The sequence below is a fragment of the Pinus tabuliformis genome, chromosome 6 (genome assembly GCF_031772625.1).
Source record: "Pinus tabuliformis cultivar Carrire ecotype Pingquan chromosome 6, CPIR1, whole genome shotgun sequence".
In the NCBI taxonomy this organism is placed as follows: Eukaryota; Viridiplantae; Streptophyta; class Pinopsida; order Pinales; family Pinaceae; genus Pinus; species Pinus tabuliformis.
In genome coordinates, this window is record NC_142292.1 from 1502599510 (window position 1) to 1502627207 (window position 27698).

General features: G+C 36.4%; 1 pseudogene; it reads left to right on the forward strand.

Annotated features, from left to right (window-relative positions):
- The first annotated feature begins 317 nt into the window (after positions 1 to 317).
- LOC149264358 (protein ENDOPLASMIC RETICULUM-ARRESTED PEN3-like) lies at positions 318 to 18584 on the forward strand (annotated as a pseudogene).
- The last annotated feature ends 9114 nt before the right edge of the window (positions 18585 to 27698 follow it).

Below are 27698 nucleotides of genomic sequence, written 5' to 3' on the forward strand. Positions count from 1 at the left end.
TTCCATTGTATTAGTTAGCCGATCCAGTGGGTTGTTGATTTCCTCTTGCTCCTTGAGAAGGGAAAATTGGATATCACTCTCCATTTTCATGCTTGGACCAAGAACTATTATTACACCAAATTTTCCCTGCATTCCATAAAACTTGCTTGAACTATGCCATTAAAGCAATAGGAGGACATTTGACTTTATTGGTACACTTGAACTTGAGAAACAATGAAAATATGCCATGGTCAAAAATCTAGGTCCATTCATTTATTTTCGATCTCCCACACCTAAATATATTAGCACAAAGATTAAACCAATTCAACAAGGAAGTCATGAACAGCCTAGCAGTAGAAGGGCCCTAGGTCCATGGATCGAATCGCAGAGTGAAGATCATTGTCGGAGGTAGGATCTTCGAAACCACAATTTCGACTCTCCAATCCACATGGAAAACCTCCCTCCTCGCCCACTCGGATCTATCCATAGACTGTGACGAAATCTTCTTTAATAGAGATCTCAACATCAACATGGGAGAAATTCGACAACGAAGCCCTTATAGAGGAGGCCTCCTAATACAGAATCCTAGAGGCCATCAAGAAAGCCATGTCTCTGACGGCCCTAGAAGGAATTGATGTCAAAAGAGTCTCAATGATTATTACCAATGGCCAGGATTACCCTCTGGCCATCTATGCTTCACACGACGACTCCGTTTGGGTCAGACACAATAGCAAAATCGTGGCATACGACTAGGCACTCAAGAAGAAAACCACGATATTAACAGATCTTCATAGTTTCAAAACCATGAATAGGGTTTTAGAAACCCTAGCAATCGTCAATGCAGAGGATTTTATAGGGTTTCACATATACGAAACCAAGAGTGCGGCCCATGTGAAGAGCCTTACTTGGTCTGACAAATATGACACATTGGTTTACAAACCCTACGTTCAGTCCATCACCTCGATGGATTCTTCCATTTTCACAAGCTTTGAAAATGGGCAGAGGGCCAAGAACACAATCCTGGTTGCCGATAAGGAAAATCTCGAGGTTTCTCGAGAGATCAACCGACACAATGGTAACTTTGCACACTCCAAGGATTTGAAGATTATGCAATTTGTGAATTCTTAAAACCTTCTCATGGTTGGAGGCGTACATGGTGGCACCTTTGGATTTAGCGGCTACATTTTTCTGTTCGATATGGAATTTGGTTCTTGTGGTTCCCATGTGTTGATGTGTTGTGGTTGGATTTCCATTTCTCTCTATGTGTCCTCTAGGTTCCTCCATCCTTGTTGTTGATCCTATGCCATCTTGTTGATTGGAGTCTTGTTGGGTGGTGCAGGTGGTGTTATGTAAAAACCTTAATTGATGGTGTTTCCTTCTTTAAGTCCTCAACTGATAGTTCCTAAGTGGTGTCTGGTTCTTTTTTTTGTGCATGCTTTTGAGTCTATGTTAGATTATCTTCCATTATTGTTTCCAATAAGGACTCATCATCTGATGTGTTAGTGTAAGTAGAACTTTCTTCTTGTGCCTCCTTTATCTATTTACCAATGTAAATGTCCTACAAAGTAATTTTATTCTTTTTGTACCATAGATTTAGAGGTTTCTTTTGTACATTAACATTTATTGTACCATTTGAGTCAATCCATGAATATCTGAAAACAACATCATGTCCATACATATCTAAAGCATAAAATTTTGAATGTAACACATATTTATCCATGATGACCTTCAAGTACTTAAATATTTGAATATGTGCACCATCAATTTTTGTGCTTTCAATATGTTGTCTTGGAACTTGCAATATTTTAGCCAATTAGAGATTGATGGGATTATGCTTGCAACTAGGGTTAATAGAAACAATGACCATCTCCTTGTGAATACATCCATGAACTTGTAATATGGAGATATCCATAGAGAATAACTCTTTATGGCCGTCGTTATCCTTATTTCTAGTAAGAGACCGTTTTTCAGAAATGACATTTTCAAATTTTTCATTAGGAAGTGCCAGTATGTACTTACGGTCAAGTGAGTTCCACCATATGGCAACCTCACCTTGGAAATGAAGCCATGCTAAAGCTTTCCAAAATGATGGGAATTTTGACTTTTCCACTTTGATAATTTTTTCAATACTAGGACCATCTTCTTTTATTGTAAAAAACATCTTGATATAACCACTAAAATAGAATGAGGGTTTTGAAAAAAAAATCACCTACTTTGGGGCGGAAAAATTGAAATGGTCACAACTCGACTAATTTAGCTTAGAATTCTTATTATAACCCTTTTTTGGAAATGGAATGACCACATTTATTCTTCCATATGATTGGAACCATAATTTGGGCACTTTAGAAACTCTGATTTGTGCTACAACTTTCCTCTGGTAATAAAACTTCTAAAAAAATGGTTGATTTTAAATCAATTAGATATCCTCCATCCAGACTCTGATTTAGACGATTTGTTTTTTTAATTTCAGTATTTTCTCGGGAGAAATTTAGATATGCAATTAGTTTCTAAAAATACCAAAACAAACCTCCAGAAATTGACTTGACAACTGCCACTTGTAATAAATCTATGAACATATTAAAATATTTGATGAAACAAATTCAAGAGAAATCCCAAATAACAATAGAAATGTGTCTTTTATGATCTTTATTAATAGAAAACCCTTGAGGTATGGTAACACCATACAAATACTCCTTAAGGAAGGAGAACACTCCAAAAGCTATACGCTTGTTAATACCAAACAATACTCAACATATTAGCCATGGAGATTCTTTACCCTCTATATAGTATTCATACATACAATACATGGGTAATACCATGAGCCCACAATACGATTCATGTAAAACCATGGGCTTATTTCATTTACATCACATTATTTCCTAACTACTTGTGGTCCCTTATATAATGTGTGTTAACCACTTTATTTATTAACGATGGCTTGATTATTCTCCATCATAACTAATTATGGTCTCTTTTTATAATGAGCGTCAACCACTTACAATCATCATTAACCGTTTATATGATTTATTTTTTAAAGTAACTAATTGTGGTCCCCTTTTTCATTCCCTTTTTCATCACAATATGCCCTTGGATACACCATTAAACACCCCATATTATTCACCCCTAGGTATACTATATTCCACCCCCTTAAAGAATGTTTCGTACATAAAATATTGGAAGAACACAAATAATAATATCTACTAAAAATAGTAGTCCACTAATACCATGCATGTGCATCTATCGATCCAAGAGAAAGGGGAAGACTCAATCTAGTAACTACCTCACTCACTTGAGATGGAAGTTGGTTCTTATGGTTCCCATGCGTTGATGTGTTTTGGTTGGATTTCCTAGCCTTTCTATGTGTCCTCTAGGTGCCTCTGTCCTTGTTGTTGATCTTGTGCCATCTTATTGATTGGAGTCTTGTTGGGTGGTGTAAATGGTGCTATGCAAAAGCCTTAATTGATGATGTTTCCTTCTTCAAGTCCTCAACTGATGATGCCTAAGTGGTGTCTAGTTATTTTTGTGGTACTTGATTTTGAGTCAGTGCTAGTTTTTCTTCCATTATTGCTTCCACTAAGGATTCATCATCTGATGTGTCAGTGCCTATAGAGCTTTCTACTTGTGCATCATTTATTTTTTTACTAATGGAAACATCCTGCAAAGTAATTTTCTTCTTTTTTTACCATAAATTTAGAAGTTTCTTTTGTACATTAACATTGACTGTACGAACAGATTCCATCTATGGATATCCTAAAAAAGCATATTTCCCATCCATATCTAAAGCATAAAAGTTTGAATGAAACACATATTTATCCATGGTAACCTTCAAGTCCTTAAATATTTGAAAATGTGCACCATCAATTTGTTTGCTTTCAATATGCTGCATTGGAACTTGCAATCTTTTAGCTAATTGGAGATTGATGAGATAATTATTGCAACTATGATGAATAGAAATGATAACATTCTCCTTGTGAATACATCCATTGTTGGGTCCCTATAATACTAGTGATTACCCCATTACTATTGTAGTTATACCCCTTATTTATATTGTTGTGCCCCTATTACCCCCATATTGTTATTTCTGTGCCCCATAGAATCCCTCTATTGTTATTTTTGTGGCTTTATATTATTATTGTTAGGTCAGCTGGATTATATTGTGACTCCTTAGACTCCTATATATAGAAAGGAGGTTTTGTCATTTGTATCATCCAAGAATTGTTCATTTATGTAATGTAAAGGAGGTTGCCCCCTCGAAGAGGCTGAATTCTAAGGCGTTGATCTATCTTTTCTATCTTTTCTTGAGCTGGTTTCATAACATTTGGTATCAGAGCTTTGGATTCTAGGGTTTCGCTGTTCCAAACAGGTCATCGTGGAATTTTCGCTATAACTTTTTTTCGGTGACGTTTCAGAAGTCGCAGAAAAAACCCATTTTAGAAGAAATTGCGGTGAACCTTGGGTCTGAATTTAAGATCTTTTAGCGCGATATTTGCAGAGATATGCTCTGAGGAAGTTGGTCTTTTTGTAGACTCCTGAATTACATTCAAAACAGGTGACCTGGGAAAAATTGTCATAACGTTCTCTCTGGGGATCAGATTGAAATTTCGTAAGAAGGTACAGAAAGAGGACGGACTGTAGTTTCTTGTATGTGTGTTTCAGATTCAAAGATTGAAACAGTGACTCGTGGCACGTCGTACAAGTTCGCTCTACTGAACCAGTCTAAAAGCAAGTCACTGTGGGAGATTTCACATAACTCTTCCTTGGAGAATCCAATTTGGCTCAGACTTGTGGCATTGGAAAGAGGACGAAGAAGGCTACTACAGGTAGCAATTTCAGAACTGGATGATCTGAAATTACAGAGATACATCAGATTCAATATCAGGCTTCTATAAAGTGAAAAAAGGTGTGTAGTTTTTTTTTTTAATTTTTATGTAAGCTTGGTTTAACGGAATTCAAATGGCATAGTAAAGAATTATTATCGGTAACTGATGCCCCGAGGAAAGAAAATGCAAACACCTAGTAAGGAACCTGAAATCTCTAGCATGACTCATGAAGAAGAGGAAGAAATGCTACATGATATATCAAAATTACAAGAACAAGTGCAACAAATGTCACGCTCACAAAAGCTAACAGAAGCTAAGGTAAGTGGCGTGGAATCCAAGATAAATGGCGTGGAATCTAAGATAAATGGCATGGAATCTAAGAGAAATGGAGTGGAATCTAAGATAAAGGGCATGGAAGCTAAGATGGAGGATTCGATGGTAAATTTGAAGATAGATTTGAAAACAGACATGGAAGAATTGAAGAACTTGCTACAAGAAAGGGTCACTAAGGGTGAAAAGGTAGTAAAGGAAACTCATGATGAGAACAAAAGAAATGTTAATCATGATTCCATAGACTCTAATGTTGGATCGAAGACTCGCCATGTTCCAAAAATCGATATGAGGAAGTTTGATGGCAAGGATCCCGCCACATGGATATTACAGATGGAGCAATTCTTCGATCTCAATAATGTGCAAAACACACAAAAGGTACGTATGGAAACTTTATATTTGGAACCAAATCAGTTTGTATGGTATCAATGGCTTTGTTTTCGTAAACAATTTATCACTTGGGCAATTTTTACGGAAGAATTGATAGCACATTATGAGGATACAAAAAGCAACACTTTTTTTAGCCAATTGATAAGTCTCAAACAAAAGGGTTCGATAATGGAGCACATTGAGGAGTTCCAAAAATTGAACATAAGGGTAAAAGATATTCCAGAGGAGCATAGGATTGATGTGTTCATACGGTCTTTAAAGGATAATATCCAACATGATGTGCGCCTTTGGGAACCTGATTCATTAGAGAAGGCATTCAGGTTAGCAAGAAAAATGGAAAGCAAAATTATGGCAACTAGGAAGCATACCATTCACAACTATAAAGATGGAAGTGTTATTGCCCATAGTCTTCCACAACCTACAAGGTTGATACCACAAAAATTGGAAGAAAAAAGAGCAAAAGGGCTTTGTTACAATTGTGATAGCAAATACACAAAAGTTCATAAGTGTGCTGAGAAGAAATTATTCTACATAGATTGTGAAGAGGAAGAAGAAAAGGAGCAAGAAAGGTCAAAAAAAGAGGATATATTCCAGGAACAAAGCCTATATGAAGAACAAATAAATCCAACCATATCTTTTAATGCATTGGCGGGAATTACCACTCCTCAAACCATCAAGATAGAAGGACAAATCAAGAAGAAAAAGGTAATAGTGTTGATTGATTCAGGAAGCACCCACAATTTTATTCATTGTAGGGTAGCAAAAGAATTGAATTGCTTCCTATATCCAGCACCAGAGTGTCAAGTGATGATTGCAAATGGAGGAACAATAAATTATTCTGGAAAGTGCCATAATATCAAGCTATCCATGGGAGAATATGTATTGACTAGCCCAATGCTTTCCATTCCAATGGGAGGTGTTGATGTTGTACTAGGAGTCCAATGGCTACAATCCTTGGGTACAATAGCTTTTAATTTTCAAGAACTTTTCATGAAATTTTCTGTGGAAGGAAAGGAAGTTGAATTAAGGGGTATTGCAGGGAAACCAAGAAAGATAATCAGCTCTAATGGCATGACAAAGCTTCTAAAAAAGGAGCAAAGAGGTGTAATTGCACAATTATGTTCGCTAGATGTTTCCACATTGGAATCATCTATTTCTCCAGATCTCCAAAAAGTCCTGGACAATCATTCCAAGGTATTTGAGACTCCCAAAGGTCTCCCACCTATGCGTGATCATGATCATGCTATTCATCTGATTCCAGGAAGTGTTCCTCCAAACATCAGGCCGTACAGATATCCATATGTCCAAAAAAGTGAAATTGAACGTATGGTTGCAGAAATGCTAGAGGCTGGTATAATTCAACCGAGTCAAAGTTCTTTCTCAGCTCCAGTAGTATTGGTGCACAAGAAGGATGGATCATGGCGCATGTGTCCAGATTATAGGGAGCTCAACAAGCTCACTATTAAAGATAAGTTCCCCATTCCTGTCATTGATGAATTGCATGGATCAATTTACTTCACCAAGTTGGATCTTCATTCGGGATATCATCAAATCAGAATGAAGATTGAAGACATTCCGAAAACAGCATTTAGAACTCATGAGGGTCATTATGAATTTTTGGTCATGCCTTTTGGCCTTACCAATGCACCTTCAACATTTCAAGGTTTGATGAATTCAATTTTCAAACCATTCCTTAGAAAATTTGTGTTGGTATTTTTTGATGATATACTAATCTACAACAAGTCTTGGAAGGATCATGTTGAACATGTTGACAAGGTGCTACAACTATTGGAGGAGAAACAATTATATGCAAAAAGATCCAAATGTTTCTTTGGAGTCCAGGAGGTGGAATATTTGGGTCATATTGTATCTCATGAAGGAGTTAAGGTAGACCCTAGCAAAATTAAAGCCATTAAGGAATGGAAAATCCCCACATCCATAAAGCATCTGTGAGGATTTCTTGGGTTGACAGGGTATTATCGCAAGTTCGTTAAGAATTATGGGAGAATAGCAGCACCTCTAACAACATTATTGAAGAAAGATTCATTTTCATGGACTCCGAAAGCAACAAAGGCCTTTAAACATCTTAAAGAGGCAATGTGCCAAGCACCGGTCTTAGCTACACCGGACTTCACAAAAACCTTTATTGTGGAATGTGATGCTTCAGGAAATGGAATTGGTGCTGTTCTAATGCAAGATGAAAGACCCATTGCTTTTGAAAGTCGTCCAATCAAGGGAAAGTTTTTAAGAAAAGCTATTTATGAGAAGGAAATGTTGGCAATACTCCATGCACTTAAGAAATGGCGACCCTACCTAATGGGAAGACACTTCAAGGTAAAAATGGATCATGATAGCCTTAAATACTTTTTAGAACAAAGATTATCCTCTGAAGAGCAAAAAAAGTGGGTCACAAAGATGTTGGGTTATGACTTTGAAATCATCTACAAAAAAGGGAAGCAAAATGTGGTGGCAGATGCACTCTCAAGAAAGGATGAGGATATGGAAGCATTGTTGTGTGCCATTTCTATTATCCAACCAGATTGGATAAACGAAGCAAAGGAGGAATGGAAGAATGACGAAGAAGTGTGGGCACTTATTCGAAAGCTACAACAAGATTCCAGTACTTCTGATACATTTAGCTGGCAAAATGATTCATTATGGTACAAAGATCGCTTATACCTCTGTAAGAATTCCCAGCTAAAACAAAAGATTCTTATGGAATTGCACACTTCTCCCTTAGGAGGGCACTCAGGATTTTTAAAAACTTACCACAGGGTTAAGAAGGAATTTTTTTGGGATGGCCTTAAATCAGATATTCAAAAGTTTGTGGCGGAATGTTTGGTTTGCCAACAAAATAAAGTTGAAACAATTAAGACACCGGGTCTATTACAACCTTTATCCATTCCAAGCCAACGTTGGGAGGAGGTTTCAATGGATTTTATCACAGGTTTACCCAAGTCTGAGGGAAAGAGTGTCATCATGGTGGTAGTTGACAGACTTACCAAGTATGCACACTTTTGTGCATTATCACATCCATTTAAAGCCAGTACAGTTTCTACTGCATTTATGGAAACAGTTCAAAAGCTACATGGAAACCCAAAGATTATTGTAAGTGACAGAGATCCCATTTTCACTGGAAATTTTTGGACATAATTATTTTCTTGTCTTGGTACTCAGTTAGCTCATAGCTCATCTTATCATCCTCAATCTGATGGGAAAACTGAGATAGTAAACAAATGTTTGGAAGGATATCTTCGTTGCTTTGTATCTGATAAAAAGACACAATGGGTCAAATGGTTGCCTCTGGCTGAATGGTGGTATAACACTTCCTTCCATACAGCAACAAAAATGACCCCATTTATGGCACTTTATGGGTACCAACCACCATCAATCACATCATATTTAAGAGAAAATTCTAAGGTTCAGGCAGTGGAACATCACATCGAACATCAACAACAAGTCCTCCAACTCTTAAAGGATAACCTCGTGTTGGCACAAAATAGAATGAAACAACAGGCAGATCAACATCGCAGTGAAAGAAGTTTTGATGTAGGTGATTGGGTATTCCTACGGCTACAACCATATAAGAAAATGTCCCTAAAGCAAGCTAAGAAGGATAATAAATTATCACCAAAGTATTATGGTCCGTACAAGGTGTTGGAAAAGATTGGTACTATGGCATACAAATTGGAGCTTCCTATAGCTTCTCGATTGCACCCAGTTTTCCATGTTTCATGTTTAAAGAAGGTTATAGGCGACAAGCTCCCAGTTTAAACAATATTGCCAGAACTTGACGAAGAAGGAAAAATTATATTGGAACCAGAAGCAGTCACAGAAACAAGAACTCGACAGCTACGAAATCGATCAATTTCAGAGTATCTTATCAAGTGGAAGAACTTATCCACTAAAGATTCCACATGGGAGGATGAGAATTTTATGCAGAAGTATCCAGAACTGCTCAAGCGTTGAGGAAAACAATTTTTTGAAGGAGAGGGGCATGTTGGGTCCCTATAATAATAGTGATTACCCCATTACTATTGTAGTTATACCCCTTATTTATATTGTTGTGCCCCTATTACCCCCATATTGTTATTTTTGTGCCCCATAGAATCCCTCTATTGTTATTTTTGTGGCTTTATATTATTATTGTTAGGTCGGCTGGATTATATTGTGACTCCTTAGACTCCTATATATAGAAAGGAGGTTTTGTCATTTGTATCATCCAAGAATTGTTCATTTATGTAATGTAAAGGAGGTTGCCCCCTCGAAGAGGCTGAATTCTAAGGCGTTGATCTATCTTTTCTATCTTTTCTTGAGCTGGTTTCATAACATCCATGAACCTGTAATATGGAGATATATGCATAAAATAACTCTTTATGGCTTTCGTTATCCTTATTTCTAACATGAGACCATATGTCCAAAAGGATTTTTTCAAATTCTTTATTGGGAAGTGCCAATATATGCTTATGGTTAAGTGAGTTCCATCATATGACAACCTCACCTTGGAAATGAAGGCATGCTAAAGTTTTCCAAAATGATGGGTAGTTTGAATTTTCCACTTTGATGAATTGTTTAATAGTAGGACCATTTTCTTTTATTGTAAAGAAAACCTTTCTATAACCCGTAAAATAGAATGAGGGTTTTGAGAAAAAAATCACCTACTTTGGGGCGGAAAAATTGAAATGGTCACAACTCGTCCAATTTAGATCAAAATTCTTATTATAATTTGTTTTTGGAAATGGAATGACCACTTTGCATCTTCTCATGTGATTGGAATCACAATCTACTAAATTTATGAACTCTGATTTGCACTGCAACTTTCATGTCATCATAAAATTATGGAAAAAAATAGCGAATTTTAAATCGAAAATATCTCTTCCACCTGGACTTTGGTTCAGTCGATTCCTTTTATAATTTCGGTATTTTATCGAGAGGATTTCATATCTGCAATTAGTTTCTAAAAAATAACTCTCCAAATCTCAATAATTTGACCTAAGAGTTGTTGCCCATGATTTTCCTTCATATTTGTTTTTGAAAAATTGTTAATTTTAAACGAGTAAGGCCTCCTTTCTTTGGGCTTTGATTCAGATGATTTTTTTTTTTGAATTTGGGTGTTTTTTCACGAGGAACTCGGATCTGAATTTTACTCTTGAAAATTTGGCATCCAATTTTTTAGAGATTTACTTAAAATTCGCCACCCAATTTTTTTAGAAAAAAATCTTGCGAAAAAGAAAAAAAATCGTCCTACTTTTGGCGAAGAAAGAGCTCTGATACCACTTGTACTAAACCTATAAATATATTAAAATATATGATGAAACGAATCCAAGATCAATCCGAAAATAACAATAGAAATGTCTCTATTCATATCTTTATTAATAGGAAACCTTTGAGGAAGGGTTACACCATGAAACTACTCCTTAAGGAAGGAGAACACTCCACAAACCATACACTTGTCAATACCAAAAATACTTGACATATCCCCCATGGAGAGTCTCCCCATCTATATCGGCTTGATACATACAATACTATGGGTAGTACCATGAATCCTCAATACCATACATCCATACCATGGGTTTATTTCATTTATATCACATTATTTCCTAACTACTTGTGGTCCCTTGCATAATGTGGGTTAACCATTTTATTTATTAACTATGGTTTGTTTATTCACCATCCTAACTAATTGTAGTCCCTTTTGATAATGAGAATCAACCACTTATAATCATCATTAATGTGGGTAACCATTTATAGGCGTTATTTAATAAACTAACTAATTGTGGTCCCCTTTTACATTCCCCTTTTTCATCACAATATGCCCTTGAGTACACCCCTAGGTACCCCATATTATCCACCCCTAGGTATACTACAAATAATTTTTATATTTTATTAAAATAAAATATATAAAAATATGTAATTCAAATTTAATTTAAAATTTGAAAAAATATATTGTAATATTCTAAATTTTTTTATTTCTATATTAAAAATATTACAATTATATTTTAATATAATTTATTTATTGTTTAACAAAAATGAGAAGTTTTTCTATGCTCAAACATAGTTGTTATTTGGGAATTTGGTTACAATGATTCATCTGGGAGTGGGTCCTCAAAAAGGGAATTTGTTGATAGTTTGAAAAAACTATATTGTAAGCCAACTATTATTATTAAATGAAAAGAATAAACTTTGCAAAATTGTCTGAGAAGAAAAACACATTTATAGAGGGAGCACATCGAGAATTGAAGGGGGATAATCTCTTGGATGTTGGTTGAGATCATGCAAAGAAATGCCAACATGCTTGTTGGAGGCACTATTGCTCATAGTCTGATTATTGCTAGTTGTGAGGTGCATATGTGGACCTTCTAACTGTTGTTAGAGAGCAACAATCTTGTCCTCATGACATGCTAATTTTTCCTTCAAAGCTTGTATTTTTTCCAAGAGGTCGATGGAAATCATCATTTGTTGGTAAAAATTCTAGTTAATTTTCATTGTTTTCGATTGAAGGGATTCAATTTGCCAAGAAGAACTGTTGTAATTAGGATTTCCCACTATTTACAGGTTTTTATCTATTTTGGACCACATACTTAACACTGATGGAAGGGTAGGTCACTTTTTCTTTTTGAAGGCATAGGAAGCACATGAGTACAAAGAGAGGGATACAAGAAAAAGGGATTTGGGCAAGAGTTTACTAGAGGGAGATAAGAACATCCCTCAAGTAGACGATGCAAGCCAAGAAAAGAGGAGAAAATCACAATTCTCCTTTATGTAACAACCCCGACTTAAAAGTTCATGTAATGAAGATTAATAAAGGCAAAACAAGACCAAATTCATGGGACACATATTCCAAGTTTAATGTTGGGAAAAACATCCTAATGGGTGTCACTTGTTGTTTATTATGGATAAAGGAAATTGACAAAGGATTTTGAAAGACAAAAATGCATTTATTGGAATTATTTATGAAAATAAAGGAAACTAGGAGAAAAGGGAGATGAAGGGTCACATATTTGCATGAGAGGGAAATTGAAGGAAAATTGAAGGAAAATAAAGAAATTAGAGGCCTCAATAATAAAAGGGCTTCTGAGGACCAGTTCATATCTTTTCATTAGTTTTGAATGGATCAGAGTGGGGAGAGAGAGAGAGAGAACAAGCAAGCAAGCAAAGGAAAGAAAAGGAAGGACAAGGAAAGTAAAGGAAAAATAAGGAAGGTTGGACAAAGTAGCTTCAATAGGAGGATTTTGCAGGTAACAGGTTGCATGTGTGATTTCCTAGATGAGGTGTGTATACATGGTACATGCATTTGTTCATTTGGTTCATTTTCTATCATTGACATGGGTTTGGAAGGTTTGACATGGTTTCATCCTTGCCTTGTCATTTCCTAAAGATCCATGGTGTGATGGGATTCTTTTTTGGTTGAGCTTTGGATTGTTAGAAGGTTTTGCAACCAAGTGAGGTGGTCTTAGGAAAATTCCCAAAGGTTGGGGGTAGATGTGGTTTAATCTTCAGGAATCCCTCAACGAGTGGGTGAAGACATGCAAATTCCTCAAGGTAATGGTGAAGAAATTCTCATGTATCCAAGCTAGTTTTGGGCTTAGTGATATCTTGACCGAATTTGGCAAGATCAAGGTAGCCTGAGGCTGGAGGTGGTTTAATCTCCGAGAATCCCTGGTTGTTTATGTCTTGAGATGCCACATTCATGATTTGAATATGGCAAGGGGTTATTGACTAAAAGAAATATTTGGTTCAACCCAATCTATGGTCGAGTGGTACATGGAAGTCCCTGACTTGGTTGGCTTTTGCATAAGTTAATAAGAACTATTTTCCTATTTTATTCTATGAGCACTTGTACTTGATATTATGGTGTTCTGATGGTTGTTATGTGATGGTTAATAATCTTGTTATATGTTGGTTATAAGCATGGATTTATAATGTTCTCTAGCTATGGATTTTCTTGGTATTTGAGAAGTATTTTAGCGTTAATGAATGCATGGGATAACAAGTATTATTGCAACTATTATGAGAGGGAATTATACATTCTTGGTGATTCTCAGATAAGTTCCAGAATCCTATGATCAAGTATGAATTCATAACCCACAGCTTACATGTTTACCATGTGTGCGACGAAATGATTGTCATGGTTAGGCCTAGTAAGATCAAGTTATTGTTCAAATTTTGAATGAATAGTTTTTTCCTTATGTCATTTACGATTCTAGAAAGTATCAGGCAATTCTAGGTAGTGGTCAGGAGGTTGGCCTGAAAATGCAGCACATATTCCAGGACTGCATGCTCAAAATTGGAGGAATTGGGCTACAACCGCATGGATTCAGTGTTGTGCATGTGGTTGGAGGCCTATAACCACATGCATGCCTTGCCGTGGGTGTGGATGTGGGCCTGGGGGCAGTGAAAAATATCCTCAACTCGAGGATTGGCCACTTGGGGTGGTTCTTTGGCCCCTGAGTATCTCGTAGTCCCTATAGAATGTCAAAAAAGTTTCAGTTTGAAGGCCCCACTTCCTTAACTAGAATTTAGAGGTCGCGTCATGTCATAGTAGCCCTCATATCATGTTTACCTAAATAGGTTGGTTATAGTGGGTAAATGTGAGAGGAGGTGTTACACTTTAGAGACAAATTCCACCCAAAGAAGCAAAAATATAATGACATTTAGGCCAGAGAAGCAGGGTGAAAGACTCAATTCACTAAAAAAAAGTTGAGATAACAAAGACACCAAAACACAATTATAACCGAGGAAATGGAAGAGGATTTATCTAATGCAAGGAAGGAAAATACATGCCAAATGAAGAATACACCAAACAGATAGAGAAGGAAAACCTGAATTGAAGAACTCAAACAAGATGGGATAAGTTGAAGGATGAAAATGTGACAAACCAAGACAAATTTAATTGGCCACACCAAAACAAACCTGAAACTCGAACAAGCCTAGAAGGAAGTACTTCTACCAAAATTCCCTTGGGACCTAGGGTAGCAACTGCCTAGAATGTTATGCTCACAACCATAGAGTAACCATAAGACATCGACCATGCTCAAGTGAACCGGCTTAGATCACCTCCATAAGAAATTACACCATAACTCAAATTGGAAGGGGATTAAATAGTTGATAGCAGAATATCGATCTAAGACCATAAATTTAACTTGCATTGAGTTAATCCCACACATGACTCTTTGCTAGACTCCATTAACCTTCATAATTATGGTCACCATTAGAATAATAAATTGCATAGGTGTGAGGTCTTAACAGAGATCAAAACACTATCTTCTCCTTGTACCCAGGGCATGTGAGGAGGTTGAAATAAATTTTGAAGCATGGAGTGTTGCGTTAATGGGACCCGTGACACCTTGTTGCATGCGCCCCCACTTTATACCCATATTTCTAATGTTTGGATTAAGGCTCAGGGGAGAACGTTTTGGCCTTAGAACATGAGACATTTAATCATGCACCTAGGGGAGGGGGGAGGTCATGGGATGCTTCTCCATCCTTGGATACCATTATATTATGTTTGTCTTGCTTTAAGGTGACAAGCAAGGTTTCCTTGTTTGTCAACTTCTGAATTTTGGTATCTAATCATGTGGAAGAAGTATATAAGGGGGAGATTTCTAGTGCTCTTGAGATTCTTTGGAGCAGGAGTTTGAGAGGATGTTTTTTAGGTCAACTGCCTTTGTTCAAAGGCTAGTTTTTTAGAAAAGAGTTCCTAAAGATTATCATATTTACTATATTTAAGTCTTTTGCCAAGATTAAACCTAGTAAGATATCATACATTTCCACATGATTATCAATCTTTTGTCCGGGCCCCAAGAGTATCTCATAGCTAAATTTACATCAAAATCATGTAAAATCTCTTCCCTTCTTGTTACCCCTTTAATATACAATTTTTTTTAAAAAAATAAAAAATCAATATATTATATAAAAAATTTAAATAATATTTTTAATAAAAATAACTTTCAATATTTAGAATAAAATATACCCATATATATAAACATTATAATTGTATTTTAATACACATTTTTATTTTATATATATATATATATATACACGTTTCACTTATGTACCATGGAATAGAGAAATGGCTATCCTTAAATTCATGTCTATTTATCTAAAATAACATTAGATCTAATATAGCATTATATCTAGTGTAATTATTGTTATATTGGACATTTAAGGATATAGTTTTTTAACTTAAAAATATGTTATATAAATGATTTGATTATATATTATATTATAATATCCTCTTAATATTAAAATGGTATTGAATTATTTTTACGTATCTAAATTATATTGAAATTATATAAATATAAAATTAAATACTAATTAATAAAAAAAAATTATTAGATCTATCTCAAATATTTTTTATAAATAAAAATATGTTAATTTGTTTTCTCTGGAATAAAAATTGTGTATTTTGATTGAAATAGCTATGGTTTTGGTATGATGTTGCATATTAAACAATATCCCTAATTTGACTACATATTGGAAAATACCTCTAAAAAACACATTATTTAACCTCTTACTAATACGAACTTAATATACCTTCCCAATTTAAAAAACCTCTACTTTCACTAGATATTATAGGTATCTATTTTTTCATTAGCATTTTTTATACCGTTTATATTTTTCCATTAACTTTGAGCTGTATTTTTATACCCACTAATATAAAAATCCTTTACCCCTATATATTATGACATTTTCCCTTCAATATATATATCTCAATGTGAACCCACGTGGTATAGTATTGCTCCTCAGAAAAACCCTCATGCAATATACGTATTCTATTCTGTGATTATAAACCATTAATTTGTAAATGTTTTAAAATAATTAAAAGAAAAAAATTATTTAAGAAATATTAATTATATATATATATATATATATATATATATATATATATAATACTAAATATTTGTTAATTTATTTATACTTCTACTAAGTAAAAATCTGTTAATTATGTGTATTTATATTTAAATAATATTAAATATCGGTTAATCTACTATAGTGTTTGGTGTGTAAGGGAATGGGGCATTGGGCCACCTCACCCTCTTGCTTCCCAAGTGTGTGGGTGAGTGGTTTTGAGAATGTAGGGAGGTGGGGTGATATCTTCCATCTCACTTCTCCAATTACATATTTAAACTTTGAAGAAAAAATATTATAATAAATAATTGAAGTTTTTTTCATATGTTTTTAGTATTAATAAATATTTAAAATTGAAATTATTTTATAATATAAATAAAAAAAATTAAATATCAAAACATTTAACAAAAGAAGTGACTAATAAGGGAATAATAATTATTTCTCTTGAAATTTTTTATAATTTGATAAATAAAAAAGCAATTTGAATAAATAAAAAAGCAATTTGATAAGTAAAAAGAAATTGATTATAAGGATAAATCTGTAACCAAGAATTTGATCTTTAATTAAAAGACAAAATGGTAATTATTATTTAATATTCATATATCTTTTTCACTTCTGTGTTGTGATTTAAATAAATTTTATAAATAATTTTTTTTTTTTTTTTTGTTTTTTAATAATCTCAGGGGAAGCAAGAAGCTCGTCTGACATGTAGCTATTAGTAAGTGTATGCTTTCTATTAGTAAACTTTCAAGAGTCTATGACTTGTCCTCCTCTCTGTAAACTAGGTCACAACGAAGGGGATTCAAACCTTGGATCTCTTAATTTTCCTTCTCACATTACTTTGATCACCAATCAAGCCACCCCCCTCAGGAAAAAAAATGTTGAATTTATAAAATATAAATTTAAATATAATTTTTATATTATATAAATAATTATTGTTAATTAAAAAATTAATTATAAAAATCATAATTAAAAGGAAATAGTAATAATAATAGTAATAATCGAGGAGGCTGGAGCAACAGGGGTAATAGTAAACCTCAAAGAAAAGACAGAAATAAAGTTCGCATGGGGACTAGGCACCGCCACAAACAATCAAGCAGAAGCTCTCTCTCTTTGGCAGGGTTTGAATATTAGTGTTTCTAATGGTATCAAAAACTTGATTATCATTGGTGATTCTATGACGGTAATCCAAAAATGTTTGAAGCTCTCTGAGAATGAGAACCTCCTTGATGTTGAATCGTCTCCAATCATTACTAGGATAAATTATCTATTAAAAAAGTTTGAAAAGGTTAAAATGCTCCAAGTGTCGCGGGCTAATAAACAGGTGGCAGACGCATAAGCCAACATCGAGGTGACCTTGGAGCAAGGCTCCTTACACATCAATCATTTCGTTAGGATATGTCATATCCCCTGATTTGAAATACTCCAGGCCAGTGCAATACAACTAGGGTACGGGTCTACAACACATCAAACTAGAACTTATTAAAGGTTATCTCCCTGATGGCCCTTTGTAGTGCGTTGGGAGCTGGGGTGGTTGGTAAGGACTTATGGAACATGTGTGGCAGTCATAGTTCGAAGGTCATGTGTTGTGACTGGTGGGCGATGTGTCCTCGGTAATTTACTTGGTGTTTTAATACAAATCCATTCGTGGGGTGGGAAGGTACCATCGCAATTCTCTCCAGGCTATTTTTGGCGGTGGAGGAGATGGAACAGTAGCTACTATGCCATGATGCAGAATCACTTCACATTTATCAAGGACAATATGGGAAGGAATGTCAAAATTAACCAAGCCTTATTTATAACAGTTGATTATAGATGGTAAATCTCAAGATTTTGTCAATACAGGATAGAATCGCCACAAAGATGGCTTCTGCAAGCAACAGAAGTGGTGGCGGAACAGGGTCAGGACACTCCAGGAATATAGAAGGCTTGGTTGGCAGTTCATGCAAGCAGGTCATAAAGGAAATTGTTAAAGAGATCAATGATAACATGGCGGTTTTGTATGCCCAATTGTTGGGAATCAACAAAGACATAGAACTATTGCAAAAAGTTATGGAGAGCCTGTGTATAGATGTGATGAGTCTGGGACAAAAGGTGGAGAACATTGAAATTAAAGTAGAGACTATAACAGTCAAGGTGTTGAAAGAAGTTTTCGAATTTGGGGATGACTCTATCCCTCATTCTGAAGGTGTTGTGGGCATTGTTGTTGTTTGAGACCCAGAACCTGGGGTGAGTGGTGCTGAATAATTGGTTACAATTGCGGAAGAAACCTCAGTAGAAATTGACCCTAGTAGCAACGGGTAGATTTTTTCGTTTAAGTTATATCTATGTTTTGTCGATTTATTGAATATGGTGCGATTTTTTCGAAAGTCTGTAGTATGCTATGTACAAAGCTCATATGTAAATAAGGCTGGTATCATAGGGTCCTTCTCCAGTTTAAAACGATGAATGTTTTTAAGAGCTTTCTCTCCAAGATTGTATGGAACCTCACCTTTTTCTAGTTTATCTAATGAAAATACTACCCGTTCTATTTAATAATAATAATAAATATTTTTTATATGGGGTCTTGGATAGATGATGATCGAGTGTATTTTTAAGGCACTCCTTGATGTGAAGTCATCAGTTCAATTCCCTACCCTAATCGAGGTGATATATTGGACATGTTGAAAATGTAGTCCTACCAAACTTACAAAAAGAATTATATATATATATATATATATATATATATATATATATATATATATAATTTATATTAATTTAATAAAAAGTATTATCTACATAATAAAAAAATTATTAGAACATTTAGTCTTTTGGATCATGAAAGTGTAAATGCTAATTAATTCCAAAAATGAATTTTCCTTTTAGATTTAAGAAATGATATATATATAACTAATAATTGCTATCAAGAAGTAAGAAGAACACTATAAAAGAAAGGTTTGGTCATGTTTGGGTAAAATCCATCGAAATATAAGAAAAGGTGTTGTCATGTTTGGTTAAAATCCATCGAAATGAATAACGATGTGAAGTGACAATTTTGATAAAATTGCTAAAGTGTTTTTTAAGACATGAAAATTATAATGGTAAGGTATATGATATTTAAATATGGTTACATTTTATTTAATTATAATTTTTATAGTGATTTTATTTAAGGATTATGTATTATTAATGCTTAAGCTATTTTAAGTAGGGTTTGGGTATGACTTTTTTTTGTATAGATATGTTTGAAGTTTGAGTGCGCCTAATGGTTAAGAGCATGTGTTTCCTCCTAAGAGGTTACAAGTTCAAAACCAGAGGGGGTAGAGTGTGTATGCCTTCGTAGACTTAGTATTCAAATTTTTGCGTAGAGGTGGGTCCCTTGTCCCATAAACAAGGGGGTCTCATACACTAATTTGGTGTCTGGCTTGGTCGTGACCTTAAAATTGGATAATAATAATAATAATAATAATGTTTGGATCCCATGAAGGGGCAATGTACTTGTTAAAGATGACAACCACAAATATTGGAAGTTGAGGATATGTATGGTTTTTTGTAGAATATGATAATAATTCAATTGAGTGGTCTATTAACAATGCCACCTATAGCCCATAAGTTAGGTGTTAATGTCACTTTTAGGCTAAGGCAGAGTACAACTTGTGGATGTAATTGTCCATATTCAAATGTAGGGGGAACATGGTTGTTGAATCATTGAGCATTTGATAATGCTATTGGAATGTTTAAGAACGTGAACATTTGTTGATTATATGAGAATGTGTCACATGGATAAGATATTTTATGGGATGTGGTTGCATGGGAAATAATTTGTACACATTTTGATGTATCATGGAGAAAACAACCTATTAATGTTAATTTGGATTCTACAAGTAAAGTGTGACTATATAGGTATGATTAAGTTAATATTGTCTCTGCTTTCTTGTAAGGTCCCTAACACTTAACCCTCATTAATAATGTATCTATAATTAAATATGTTATTGATTCTTGCATGGGCATGGGCATGTAAAGGGAAAAAGATATGAAATAATTGTAATTATAATATAACACTAGTTGATAAAGAGGTGATCCTTGATACAAACCATGAGAAATCATGAGGAGGAGGGAAGCAACAATGAAAGCTTACTTTTTATTTGTTGAAAGATTATAATATAAAAATTTACATTTATACAATAGAAATAATAGTAAATAAATTTGAAATGTGAATTGGAATAAAACATTTTAAAATTAATGCTACAGAGAAAATTGCCATCTCCAAAAAATGTATCAAGGATTAGAGAGGTAACAGTGTCATGCATGTTGCATCCCCAACAAGAGGAATATGTGGGAATTAACCTTAGTGTAATGTGGAAAACAACTTATTAATGTTACTTTGGATTTCACAAATAAAGAATGAATCTAAAGGCACAAGTAAGTTAATCTTGTAACCAAGGTGGGGCCATATAAAAGTATGAGGATGGAGGTGGCTTGATGAGAAAAACTTTAAGGGGGCATAGATTTTTATCTAAAACTCTATTTTGGATGAGGTTTATACAATTGGAAAACCCTCAAAGATCAGAATATGATGGTGTGATCAGAAATATGATTTGAGATGGTTGCACAAAGAGGAAATTTGATAACCCCATCTTCATAATTAACCTTGAAGGTCGAATCTAGATAAACCCTGTGTCCCTAATCAAACATCATGGAGATAGGTACATTACATTTTAAATAAAAATTATTATAAGAGTTTGATAAAAATTTCAATGATGTGTATAATTTTACCATAATCTAAGATCTATATATGGCGCAATAATAGACTTAAGATTTTTATCTAAATATGAATGAACACATATTATTAAAAATTCAATTAAATTTTTGAATCAATAGAAAACTACAAATTTATGTATCGCCAACCTTATATAACAAACATGAAGTTTTTTATAAAATTATTTAACATGATTGATCATGTTTGACTATGCTTAATAATTTTTCACTATCAATAATTTGTAATGAAAATTGAAGGTGATATATAAATTGGAAGAGAAATTTTATGTATTTTGGGTAATGGATCAAGTTACAAAACACATAAACAAATGATTTTTAAACACAGTTAACAACCAAAAAAGAGACAAAATACCATATGAGAAACACATAACAACAAACATGATAAAGGAGTTCACCCCCTCCTGGGCTACATCTTGTGGTTCAGCTTCCAATTCAGGGCCTCTTTCATTAAGTGCTCAAATTTGTGTTTTCATAGCTTTACAATGCTCAAAATGGAAAAAAATGTCTCCAATGGATCCATAACTATAAAAAACCCCCACATGGGCTCTTTATGCACCTCATTTGGAAAAAACTATGAAAGTTATGCTTCTTCCAAGTTTTCCCCAATTTCCATAGCTAACCATCCTACAATTTGGCCCAAGCCTCGCTTGAGTGCCCCAAAACTAGAACCGACGCACGATTCTGGCCTATAATCCTATCCGACAAGCGAAATTATCGGACAATTAAAATGTCCATTAACCCCCACTTTCCGAAAATTGCGGTTCGATGGGGGTCACATGCTTAGGGGTTGGGGCTAACCGCCCGCTCCCATCGGTCGGGCCCCCAATGCATTACAACGTGGTCGTATTATGGTCATAGAACCATGTTGGATGTCGAGATTCCGACGCATGCCATTTCGTGGAGACTGAGGTCATGTGAGGGTCTATGTGACTCGGGGCTAGCCCCCAACGCTAGTGCCTTTGCCCCAAGCGCTTTGATCTCCATGATGAGTTTATATGGAGCTCATTGGCCCGAGGCTCCACACTAGCGATAACCCCCACATCCAAGAGTCTCATGTGCTCCTACTTGTGGTCATATATGGCCCATGTGGCCTAGGGCTAGCCCCCTTCCCAAACTCCGCCGATGGTTTGTGGCTCATGTGTGGTTATATTCAGTGGCACCAAGATTGTGGGCGAGGGGTAAGCCCTAGTCCTAGGTTCCCTCCACCATGGTCCTGTGATGTGGGGTGTGGCCATGGGCTAGGGCTTACACCTGGTCCCTTCCCCCAATACATTTGCGTTGGTTAAAATGAATGTTGAGAACCATATGGTTAAGAAACAAAGTGCATGGTGCGTTGGTAAGGTGGCTTGATATTTGGGTAGATTTCTTGAGTTCGAATCTTGTGGGGTGCTTCGACCCCCATACAAAATTTTAACTTCCACGTGGCAACCTCCCATTGGCCCACGTGGCCTCCCACCATTGGTCCTTCTAAAACATAGTCAACCCAAAATATTTAAAAAATTTGAACCCATAAATATTAAAAAAAAATCTAAGCCAATCAAAATTAACCATTTTTTGACCAATCTGAAGAGGCCAAGTGGCACCTTGCCATTGGCCCAAAATGTATAGTCACCCTATCAATTTTACAATTTTTACCTATTTGGGAATTTGATGAGAACGTGTAATCAAAAGCATACAATATCGGTTTTGAACGATTCAAGTTGAGTTGGATTCAAACCACCGAGATCTACGCACTAGTACATGTTTCGAGCACTTTTGAACACTTTGAATTTGAGCACTAAATTGATCCCCTGGATCACTCCTCCCAACTGGAAACTTTTGGACCTCCAAAAGACTATTTTTAGTCAACAAATAGATGAGGGTACATTTTCGTCACCCGTCCCTTCTTAATCCATTTGGATTTGCCTGAATTTATACCTTGGAACCCCATATGAAGGTTCTTCTCGTTCCTTCTTCTTGAAGTTCCTCTTTCTCTGTCAAGGATAGGACCTTGTTGTAATTCTTCAAGATGTTTAGAAGAGAAAACTTATGTTAAATAAATTTGAAATTTCTCTCCTATGTCTTCAATCAAAGGAGGCTTACCCTTTTTCAATTTCTTTTCACCTAAAATTTTTTCTTTGCTGATGCCAAACCTTACTTCATCTCCAACTTGACAATTGTGGCCAACACGATGTTGATTATGTTCAACCTTGTTTTTGGCTCGAATCGTCACCAAATGTGAATGCCATCGTCATGCACCATTCTTCCTCAAATTCAAAACACTAGGAGACCCACAAGAAGATGAATTAGAAATAATGTCCCATTTGTCAAATAGCTCTTGCATCTGCTTCTTGATTCCTGCTTTCTCTATCATTGGCATCTTGTTCAAACCAATGTTCAAAAGTGAATCATCTTGTTGCAAATGAACTTCATGTTGTTTTCCTCTTGTAAGAGGCAACACATTAGATTCCTAAAACATCTTATCATATGTATTAGCAACTTCAAACAAATCAGATTTTAACCTTACATCACATCCTTGGAAAGCTTTAGATTTATGTTTAGTCATCAACAATGTAAAACCTTGTAAACTTCTTTATTCAATTTTCACCTGACTCAATATTATGTCATCAACTAATGAATACAAACCTTTTTGTCAACTTCCATTCCTATGAAGTTTGGGGACTAAGGCTTTAGCCCTAGTCCTTGGTCATATGGGAAATAATGTTGGTTTGGGGTAGCATCAGATGTGCTATAGCCATGAAAATTGGTGAAGAGGCTAAAGCACATGATATCTCCAAGACCGAGAGATGGTTTGGACAGATTGTACCCGGTTTGGGAGATATTAAAATAATTAATATTTTTAATGGAGTTCCTAAGTCTAAACTTAGGAAAAATAAAATATTAATGGGTATTAATATAAAACTAGGTTAGAAGGTTCCAAAAGTCATGGATCAAGCCATATCTAATCTTAGCTATTGATTAGAGGTTTAATTTCGGTCGTTGAAGGACCAACGAGAAAAGTATAAGAGGAGGCTTGATGGTCAGTTGGAGAACACACCAGAGTGACTGGTCATTCATTTTGCTAGAGCAGGGTTACTAAGCAAAGTTGAATATGTGATTAATAGTGAGGGGAAATGAGTACAAGGTAGAGAGGCAGAGATAGTACTGGGAGACCAATGCAGAAGAAAAGAGAGCGAGAGAAGCAGCTAGTCCAGGCTACGCAGAGCCCAGTAGAGTCAGCGCACAGGTGAGAGGGACTGTGTCATTCACACAGAGGTTGCTGGAGTGACGCAGAGGGTCCCAGAGGCTTCACAGTGCCTTAGAGGGCTAACGTAGAGGGTCTTGGGGCTGACACAAGTCAGTGGGAGGCTGACGGAGAGGCCGAAAGGGCTAGCGCTGAGCTTCAGTTTTGGCGGAGAGGGTTTCGTGGGATAGGTTTTCTGAATACCTGTTTCTGAATATAAAGGTATTGTTGTTGTGTATTTTTCTCTATCGGGTGAGACAGTTAGGAACCTAGTTGTACTCAGAAAGAATAATATAACCCTCAGAATAGTTGCACCGGTTTTCCCGTATTGGGTTTTTCCGGGGACATTTGTCCAAAAATAATGGTGTCACTTGTGTGATTGTTTTCTTTCAATTGATGATCTATAGATGTTGTGATTGTATTTTTTTTATTTTGGTATTTAAATGTTTTAAATAACTTGTTCAAAATTTACAAGTAGAAGAAATAAACTAGTAGAATAGAGATTAATTTTCTAATGGATAGACTTAGAAAATTCAACATGGTATGAGCGCGTGGTTGTAGATCACAGGAAGTTGAAGGCATCAGATGAGTAGAGCATTTGCAATAGATTCAACTGTCTCGAGTGACAGAGCTAATCCTTACAAAAAGCGACAAAGGAAGGGTTGACGCAGAGGGATTGCATCATCAGTCTAGGCCAGAGAGAGGCCAACGCAGAGGCTAAGGAGGGAAAAATTAGGGTCATGCAGAATCCATAAGGGCTGATGAAGTTGGTTGAGGGAGATGTTTGCCAGTGTTGGGATTGTGCAAAGCCTAGAGACTCAGTCCTTCAGTTGCTGGGGCTTAGGAGGTTGTGGGTAGTTTGCGGAGCGACGCTGGTGGGGTACTGTGATAAGAATAGTACCTAACAGGGAAAGACCAAGGTAGAGGTAGTTGCTACCAAGGCAGATTTCTAGCCAAGGAATCCAGATCAGTGTTGCAATTGCGCAAACGATTGGACAGGGGAAACTTGACGTTGGCAGAAGGATTTCCAGGAGGGAAATCGGGACTTAGAGGGAGTCTAGAAAAGGACTTCTAGACGAGAAGTAGAGAGACTCAACAGGAGTTGAACCGAGGACTTCCAGGAGGGAAGTAGAGAGACTCAGCAAGAGTCAAACAAAGGACTTTCAGGGGGGAAGCAGAGAGACTCGGAGGAGTTGACAGAAGAGCAACGAGATGGCCATGAATGGGTTGAGAGATCAGGATAGGCTGGATGGAGTGTCCAACTTTGTGGTCTGGAAGGCCAGGATATTGTCCATTCTAGATAGATATCGTATCAAGGGCTTCACCTTGAGAGTGATGGTTATCCCAGTTGACCCGGTAGCTAATGAAAGGTACGAGGAGGCAATGGCTAAGGCAATGTGCATCATCCCTGATGGGGTCAAGGATCATGTGGTCCAACATATTTCCGAGAAGGAAACAACAAAGGAGATGTAGGACACATTGAAGACATTGTACTAACATACTTTCGTGCAAGGGAAGATGCTCCTTAAGAATCAGCTAAGGTCGTACCAGATGCAAAAGGGGGAGCAGATAGATCACTTCCTCAGCAGGCTGCAGGAGATCCGGGACCAATTGACTTCCATAGAGCCACACTGAATGAGTAGTTGATGGTAAGGACCATACTTAACGCAGTCTTCGAGGAGTGGGAGATATTTATCCAGAGCATAATGGGAAGGGCAAGTCTTCTAGATTGGGAAGAACTATGGGAAACTCTTCGTCAAGGGGAGATCAGATGATTGACCAAGACTAGAGGTAGCAGCAAAGCAGTCTGGATCAAGAAGGAGGAGGAAGAGGATGCAACTCTAGCATTTGTGGGAAAGAAGGAGAAGAGGAAGAAGAAGGACCTCTCCAAGGTCAAGTGCTTCCATTGTGGGGAATTGGGTCACTATGAAAACTAGTGTCCAAGGAAGAAGAGTAAGGGAGAGGCTTCTGACTTGAAGGCAACGCTAACGAAGGCGGAGAAAGAAGTTGAGGAGGATGACGATTGTGCCATGAGTCCTCATGTGCCACTTAAGAAAAGTGGGGAGACATTGATCTATAGTCAGATAGAATACAGGCGATGAGGGGTAGGATCCTTGAGGTACCCAACCTCTTAGATTATACCTTGATAAGGGAGCCCCGAATAGGAGTAGCAGGGCTGGCGGATGTGGGTAGAGACGGATGCAGATGAAGCGGTAGAGAGTGGTACAGTGCAGGAGTCCCTGGACAACGCGACGCTAGTAGGCTGTAAGAGTGCGAGAGGCACGAGAGTGTTCCATTAATGCAGGATGGCACAAAGAGGTGTGCAATAGTGCAAGATGCAGGGAGTTTTTGTAGCAATGCAGAGGTCAGTAGAGGGAGAACTTGTTAGTGACAGAGAGAGCTTCAACATCGGGAGTGTTTCTAGCCTGACAGGGATGTCAAAAGTTGGGTGGATCAGTTACTTATTTCTTAGTAATTGATTTGGAGTGCAGTAGCAATTGGTAGTAGCACGATGCAACATGATGAGAGGGGGTCATAGTGAAGATGTAGTGTTGGGAGTATGGACTAGCAACATCACAGATGCAGAGGGATTTGTCGCATGGATGTAAGTGGAAGTGGAAGGGCCATGGGCAACAGTACAAGATGAAGCAGTGTAGAGGATGTTGGGCGGGGTGGCCTAGCATCAGCATGGGTACCAGTGTCAGATAATTAGGGTGATGCTCAGTGTGGAGTATTACTAGAGCACAATCCTCGCTAAGAGGGAGTGTTGATTTTGGGTAGCATCAGATGTGCTCTAGCCATGAAATTTGGTGGAGAGGCTAAAGCACATGAGATATCCAAGACTGAGAAATGGTTTGGACAAATTGTACCCGGTTTGGGAGATATTAAAATAATTAATATTTTTAATAGAGCTCCTAAGTCTAAATTTAGGAAAAATAAAATATTAATGCGTATTAATATAAAACTGGGTTAGAAGGTTCGAAAAGTCATGGATCAAGACAAATCTAATCTTAGCCTTTGATTAGAGATTTAATCTCGGCCGTTGAAGGATCAATGAGAAAAGTATAAGAGGAGGCTTGAGGGTTAGTTGGAGAACCCACCAGAGTGATCAGTCATTCATTTTGCTAGAGCAGGGTTGCTAAGAAAAGTTGAATCAATGATCATCAATGAGGGGAAGTGAGTATGAGGCAAAGAGGCAGAGATAGTATTGGGAGACCAGCGTAGAAGTAGAGAGAGTGAGAGAAGTAGCCAGTCCAGGCCACGTAGAGCCCAACAGAGTCAACGTAGAGGCTAGAGGGACTGCATCATCAAAACAGAGGTTGTTGGAGTGACACAGAGGGTCCCAGAGG